Consider the following 8292-nt stretch of genomic DNA (forward strand, 5'->3'; position numbering starts at 1 on the left):
CAGAATTTCCAAAAAAACACAAGTGAAGAAGAAACCGAAACAACAGATGCTTCCACATGTATTCTAACAAGAGCATCAGATATAAAACAGTATCAAAACTGTGTAACGTTATGGAATAACATGTAGACCAATGAAGAGGTAATAATGACTGTCAAGCTTTGGGGTGTTGATCGACGTTATCTACGTTTTGATTATCATTCTGAATCCAATTCATAGTCTTTTTTCAGCTTTTTGTTCAAAATAATTTCTTTATTTTTGTATTTATGAAACTTATCCACATTCAAGTGTTTAAAAAAAGAATGCATGAAGCTAGAATAAAAGGGTTTTGTTTACAAGCAGATACCCTGTTCTTTTGATGTTTTGTATGTTCAGATATTCATGTAACAATAAAATAAACTTGAAGTATACTACTTTTTGGTAAGGGAATGACCCAGTAAATAAACACATACTTTTTTTTACACTAACATTACATACACTAACACAAGTATAAAATAGCTCCGACACAGAAAATCATGGTAACTTTTATTCTCGCTGTAGTATTGTTGTCGTGAAGGCACTGCGAGATTCGTTGTGAAAGCGAACCTACTTTGTTTGGCCTTCCAAAAGAGGAATTACACCAAATACACAAAATAATGTTCTTATTAGCAGCATTATATGACCCCTTTAACTCTTCTAATTTTCATTTAAGTTATTTTTTCATTTGATGTTTTTCATCTAATATTTTTGTAATTTCAATTACTGAATACATTTTTAATAGTTTTACTTTAAATTAACAACAACACTACTGTCCGAAATAAAAATTCTGTCATTATTTACTCACCCTCATGTCAGTCCAAGATGTTATTTTTTTTATGTGGAATTCAAAAAGAGAAATTTAGAACATTATTCTATGAATAAGAACCTCACACAAAGCTGCCTTCAGAATACTTGGAATACAGCGCTCAAATCATATGGGCTACTTTCATAGTTTTTTTCAGTCCTTCTGGTCACTAGTATGAACATTATATGGAAAATATATAGTATTTGATTCCACTGAAAATATAATAAGTATATGGGTTTGGTGATGTTTTTCATTTGTAGATGAGCTACTGTACATAGGAGCTACAAAATGGCACACAGAAGCTAAAGGACAGTCCTTGTTGTGCTGTAATTGCAATGAAGTTCAAAAACCAGCAGGTCACTAAATTATTTCTTAAATAATGATAAGTGAAGGGCCTTTCAAATCCTTCTTGTGCTGGGCTCAACACAGATACACAAACATACTATTGATTCGAGGTTCTCCACAAGCTCGGCTGTAATTAAAGAACAGTTTAATTTGATCGGCCCTATGAAAGATCCACCATTCTCATTAAATAGAAGAGAAATAAAATAAGCCCTATTAGCTGAGGGAGATTAAAGCAGGGCTTCCCTCCCAACCAATATTCCTCTCTCCTCTCAGTGCGCACCGTATTCATGCCTTCTTCTATTTCAATTTCCAGAATGGAAGTGAGTCTGGGGAAATAATAAGGAGCACACAGAATTAGTTAATTTGTTCTCCATTAGATATTTATAGCGATTCATCAAATGTTCCAAACCAGAACGAGGCAGGATTTTTCTAGATATATAGCCTACACACGTATCATCACTGCAACCAGCAGTATTTTATACATACCTAATTACTGAATACGATCAACCAAGGTCTAAAATTAAAACTCAAGCAGCGCCAAATGCAAGAAAAATTGCCTTTGATGAGTAAATTAAATGGAGTTCCTTTCCAATCTGCTCGTAACTTCATTAGGAACTGTAACATAAGGCTTAAATCGAATTGTAAGAGCGGTTTGACCCTCGCTGATGTAAGAGACGTGCAAAGACATACAAACACTCAAGACTCAAGCAGCAGCATCTTCTGCTTTTGTCAAGGGCCTTTTAGGATTGTCCTGGGGGCCCTGTGAATTTAAGCAGTTTTTGCTGTCGCATATTTCGAATGTTTTCAACATTTCTTTCTTTTTTTGTTTTGACAGAAATGAATACTTTCATTCAACAAGGATGTGTTACAGTACATAAAGTGATAGTAAAAACAAGATTAGAAAAGATTTCTATTTGGAATAAATGCTGTTCTTTTAAACTCATCATAAATCATGAAAAAAGTATCACAGATATACAAATAAAATAATAAGCAGCACAACTGTTTCCAAAATGGATAATAAATCAGAATATTAGAATGATTTCTGAAGGATCATGTGACGCTGAAGACTGTAACGACTGATGAAAATTCAACTTTGTATAACAGGAATAAATTACATTTTAAAGTATTATTTAGTATATTAGTATATGACCACATATATACCATTATATTGCCATTATTTAAATTGTAATAATATTTAACAATATTCAGTTTTTGTCTGTATTTTTGATCAAATAAATGCAGCCTTGGTGAGCAGAACATGAGAGACTTATTAAAGAATATTTAAATATTTACTTATTTTTTAATAATAAATAATCTTTAAAAAATAGCAAAAATTATATCTGCAATTTTTTACAGGCTTTAAATTAAGTTTATTATATTTGATTAAATTAGTGTTAAAGAAGAGGATACGGTAATACAGATGAAAATGAACTCAGGACCTGAAAATTTAGTTTTTGCCTGTATATCTCGAATAAAATGCTGTATGGAAACTCTGGTTCAGGACCAAATGAGAGCCATAATCCTTTTCCTTCAGTCAAGACAGATCTCATTACTAAACCACCACAACTGCCATCCACAATGAATGTGTCCAGACACCACACACACACAGCACATCAACACAAGGACGAACATCTGCACATTACCCTGAGCTTCACAGTTTACAGGCCCAATTAGACAGACACAAATGGCGCAAAAACTCACTCCGCCTGGGCAGATGCAGCTAATAGAGAAAGCAGTGAAGCTCTGCTGCTGTAATGAATGAGCACTAAATACAATCAGATTACGCCAGACAGACCGTCTCCCATACGACAGCTGTATTTGTGATAAACGATAAAGTGAAATGTTATTTATGACACAAAATGTGGTGCAGAGGAAGGAATCATAGAGATTTTGGATGTGGAGATAAAAGACCAGCGAATGGATGTATGACGTTCAATGCCTGAGACATTAATTTCCTTCCATTTAACTTGTGTGGGATTTTTCGGGATGGTAAATTGCTTTCTACAATCCCAGTGCAGCTCCCTGCTGAGTATGAGAGCACTATGATAGAGATATTCTAATGGGGTCTTGGTAAAACTGGAAAAAAGGAGACCGATTCATTTTAATGTATCACTTCAAATAAATGATTCAATGATTAGTTTGCTTTATCACTCACAAATGTTCAAGGAAGTCTTCAACTCATTTCACATGCCTTGAAGTGTTTTAGCAAAAAAAAAAAAAAACTATACTAAAAAACTAGAAACTATACTAAATATTATATTATCCAGCATGATTTCCAAATGTACTATTGTGCATCAGTGAAAACAAGAAAATCTGAATTTGTACAAAAAGTTCATATGACCAATGTCAAAAATTAACTTATTTAATAATTACATATTTCTTAATATTTCTTAATATTTCATGTCATAATGTGTGTTTGGTTGGAATTTCAAATTCCAAATTAATGCTAAAATAAATAATAAATAAATAAATAATAGTTAGGGGTGCATCTAACTTTTAATTAATAAAAATTCAATCTTTATTGAGTTCATTTTGTGAGAGAAAAACAGTGAAAACATGCGTTGATTATCTTTTAACAAGATTTTATTGTATTTTATTTGCAATAGCCATCTGGCAGAAATTTAGTTCCTCTGACTGAGAGGAGGAAACAAATTAAATTTGTATCCATTTTAAAGCAAATACATACATATTGAATATCACTATAAAGCTGAAAAATATAAAGGCATATTTTTTAGCAATATATCGCCATGCCCTACAGTGATGTTGTTGTCAAACTCGCAGAAATCACACACTTCCCCTGAGGCACAGCATACAGGTGGAGCGCTTGGCTTTCATGCAGGTGGATAATGTGCTTCTGTTCAGGTGTATGATTGCCTCAAAGACAAAAGTACTGCTTTCTCTCTCTGAGATGACAGCACCATCTAACAGATGATTATGCTGTCCAAACTGCACAGAAACTCATGAATATTCACAAGACAAATGCAAATGACTCAGTCTGGCCTTAGAAGAATCTCAGAGAATGAATCATTTCACCAAGGCATTAATGTGTAACAGTCCCTCAACTGATGCATTAAACCTCAACCAAAAACCTACTCCTCGCTGATCTGAGTTTAGGAAGGTCTATTCGTTTGAATATGAGCAGTCATGAGAGGCCTGAGTCAGATCTTCCCATCAGCGTTTTTAACGCTGTGCTATTTGACCTTCTCTGCTCAGTTGACCTCAGCGGTAGTTCAGTCATTGCTGTGAGAACCAGGGACGGCAATTATACACAGCATTCCTCAGAAACAAGTTTGACTGCATAGATGCACACAGCAACCAAACATCAGTTAGACTGTCACGACAGCAATCAATCAACTACTAGACTCATGTCACGCTAACCAATCAGCAACTGAACCCTTTACATGGCAACCAATCAGCAGCTAGACTCTTGTCACGGATCATCAGCTAGACTGTCATCACAGCAACCAATAGCTAGATTCAGCCAATCGACTGCTAGACCAGTTCTTAACCTCATTTCAACCTTAGCAGAAATGCTGATGGAGTCTGATTTTATTGAATCAGTTCATTTGTCATTTTAATGAATCAGTTCGCTGATACAATGATTAGTTTGCATCATCACTCAAAAGAGTTCACTAAATCCCTGTATAGGGTCTAAATTCGCTCACTAGTTTTCCTGCAACACAATACATGATTTAAATCACACAATCGAGGTTGAGAAGCTTATCATGACAAATCATTCACTACTAGACTCTCCACATGAAGGAGTCGCACGTACAGTCATGTACAGGAGGGGGTGGCAGGCAGCTTTAATGCCAGGCATTTCCTGACGGCATTTGTGGAGGAAAAATCCCTGTACAAAAAAAGAAAATCGCATCAGGAAGACAAAGCTATTTTTAGCGGATAAGCCTCTCATCAAACTGAATTGTGTTCATTTGGCATCAAGATTTTTTCCCCATCCTGCTCAGTTGTTTTTTTCTGTTGTTGATATGGTTATGTCATATCTGTCCTGGTTACAGAGCACAAAGGGTTTCGCTTCAGAGTCCACAGGAGGGTTTAGAATTCACCTGAACAAACAGCCGACCTGCTGGGAAAAGCATTGTGATTCTGAAAAGTTGGGTTCTTAGCTCATCAACCTGGAAACAGAATACGCAGTTAGCCTAGTAAAATGCATGAAATCTTGATTTGAAAATGGTCTCTTAAAATGGTACTCTCTCGTTCTTAAGATATACTGCAGCGCCGAGTCTCTTACTACGGTAATAACACATGACTGCACTGATCTGATCTGATCACAGCCCAGCTACACGCTGCATGGGGTCTGCTTTAGTGTGCCGCTACCAGAGGACTACAGCCTCCACAGACAGAGGGTTTAAAGATTAGGAAGCCCTGCAAAGTCTCAATTAAGGTGGTGTCCCACTAGCTAGCTCAAAACAAATTGGCTGGGTCAAAGGAGATTTATAATACCCAGAGAAAGACTACAATTTGCATTACAATTCAATTGTATATATATATTTTTTTTTACAAAATATTTAATATTTAAAAAAAATTATAAAATATTTTTACACATTTTTTGGACAATATTAAAAATACATAAATATTAAAAAAATGTAGGAAATTTAAGTAACTATAACATTGAATATAGATATATAAAAATTTATTTTGAAATCTATAATTCTAACATACTTTTTAAAAATATTTTTAAATCTATTTAAAAAAGATATTTTGAACAATACTAAAAAGATAAATGTCACAAAATATAAGGAAATATAAGTAACTTGAATTTATTTTGATGTAAATGTATTTTAAAATCTATATTTCAAATGTTTTTTTGCAATTTTTGTCATATCGTGAAATGTCATTTAAAAAATATATTTTGAACAAAATTGAGAATAAAAAAAAAATAAAAAAAAGAGTACCTAAAACAAATTTATCAGAAGCATATTTATGTATTAAAATGCAACATAGTTTTGGCCATTTTTGTTATATTTTGAAATATATTGAAAAATATACAGTATTTTGGACAATACTGAAAATGTAAAGTAAGTAATATTTCAATGTATATGAAAAGTAATATTTTATTTAAAATATAACAAAATATAAATATAAGTAGTAACTAAAGCTTCTGTGCAGATTTCTCTCCTGATTCAGACCAGACTACTTTTTTACGGGAGGAAGCGTTATTAATGAAAGCGAAGAAAAAAAAATTCTGTATTTGCAATTTATTTTCAGATATATTTAAAAATATGTCTGAAATCATCATCTTTGAAATTGTGAGCTGCAACAGTGGAGCAGAATAGAAGAGAGACCATCAGAAATATCTTTATCTGACCATCGGACCATCAGCACTAGCATCCAATTTATTAAAACAATAAAGCCTGAGCTTTGCTCTGTCGGGTGGTCAACAAATAACCCAGCATGAGTTGAGAGGGCAACACAGAGATTAGGCTTATATAAACAAAACATGTTCAATCTTATGCTAACCGCTGTGTCAATATCTTCTCCTGAACTCTGCAGGGGGAATTAATTGCTTTCCCTTTCAGAAGGACATGCTCATATTTTTCATCATTATGTTAAGCGCTGGTGCATGAATTATAATGGCCTAACGCCTGTCTCCTTTCATTCCTGTGCTGATTAAGAGAAAAGAAACGGACAAGTGCCTGTGATAGAGAGGATGGAGGTGGATGTTGGCGGTGAGAGGCTCAGGGTAGCAGAGGGTAATCAAGACAATGAGGCCACAAACACAAAGTAAGATGTGCCAGTGTGATTGGCACTGCGAGAAGAGAAACATCTGAAGCTGATGAGGAGATCTCACAGATTTCACAGGCAAAGCAGGAGCAGAAAGACACCGTATGATGAGTGACCCTTCAGCTGATTTGGTATAGTAGTTCTTCCACTGCTTTAAATGGCTCATATTATGGAAAATTATGTGCTCTTTGGATATATAAGCATTTGATTTAGCATTTACTGCTAAACTGTTACATATTTAGAGATTCAGCATGTACAGATGATGCATCATCCAATATATTATTAAAGGAAAAAGATGCAAACATTTTCTTAAGTTATTGAAAATCGTGAAAGAGGGGCATTTTCTTCTAATAGGTAAGATGATGAAAGCTTATCCCTGATATAATTAAGTAATACAGAAGTCAAATATTCTATTTAAATTATTGTATTTTTGACAATAATTTAATTTGAATTTGAGATTTACTTATATATAAAATAAATTAAATTGTAAATAAAAAATAATGAAAAACAAATGAATAAATAATAGTGAAAAATAACAAGTAAATAAATAATGATAAACCAATCTGAATCTGAATCACAATGAAAAATACAGACCCAATTATATACATTATATTTTATGATATATAAATATAATGTGTATAATTGGGTCTATATTTTTAACTACTAAAAAAAATATGCAGAAAGAATGCTGATTAAATTATTCCACTAATGAATAATGAAGGTGTATTAAATCTCGGTCTAATTTATGGAATTATTAAACAATAACTTATAATTTAATTAAATAATAAAAACAACAGCAGCACATGGCTTCTGCCCCAATTCTAACAGCATTTTAATCTAAGGTCTTTTTCGATTCAAAATAAAACAAAATTTGCTACCACACAATTTTAAAACAATGTTCACATGCAAAAAAAAATAATAATAATAAAAAATAAAATAAATGAATAAATAAATTCACAGATCACTATTATCCAATGACAAAAAATGTTTACATAAATTAACTACAAAACGAAGAAATATTGATGTTCACATGAAAAGTCTAGTCTACCCCCCAAGATTACCGTTATAAACATGAACCACGTCCAAAAGGTAAAGGGGGAGGTGTTGCAACAATTTATAACAATGTTTTCAGTATTTCTCAGAGGGGACGGGCTTCAAGTATAACTTGAAGTACTTGAAGTAATGGTGCTTCATATAACATTATCCAGAGAAAAAAGTGTTAATGATAAATCCCCTATAATGTTTGTACTGGCTACTGTATACAGGCCACCAGGGCACCATACAGACTTTATTAATAGGGGTATAAATCGGATGGTTCGTCACGATACGATACATTATCGATTCTCATACCCAGCGATACGATATTTGCCGATACCTCAAAAAAT

The 8292-nt window shown here is 33.3% G+C and overlaps 1 protein-coding gene across 7 annotated transcripts in view; it reads right to left on the reverse strand.

Moving 5' to 3' along the window:
* Nucleotides 1-8292, reverse strand: part of LOC107666800 (oxidation resistance protein 1-like) — a 172470-nt gene that overhangs the window by 67765 nt on the left and 96413 nt on the right. The window lies entirely within an intron of this gene.

This window comes from Sinocyclocheilus anshuiensis, unplaced genomic scaffold (assembly GCF_001515605.1).
Source record: "Sinocyclocheilus anshuiensis isolate Anshui unplaced genomic scaffold, SAMN03320099.WGS_v1.1 scaffold267, whole genome shotgun sequence".
In the NCBI taxonomy this organism is placed as follows: domain Eukaryota; kingdom Metazoa; phylum Chordata; class Actinopteri; order Cypriniformes; family Cyprinidae; genus Sinocyclocheilus; species Sinocyclocheilus anshuiensis.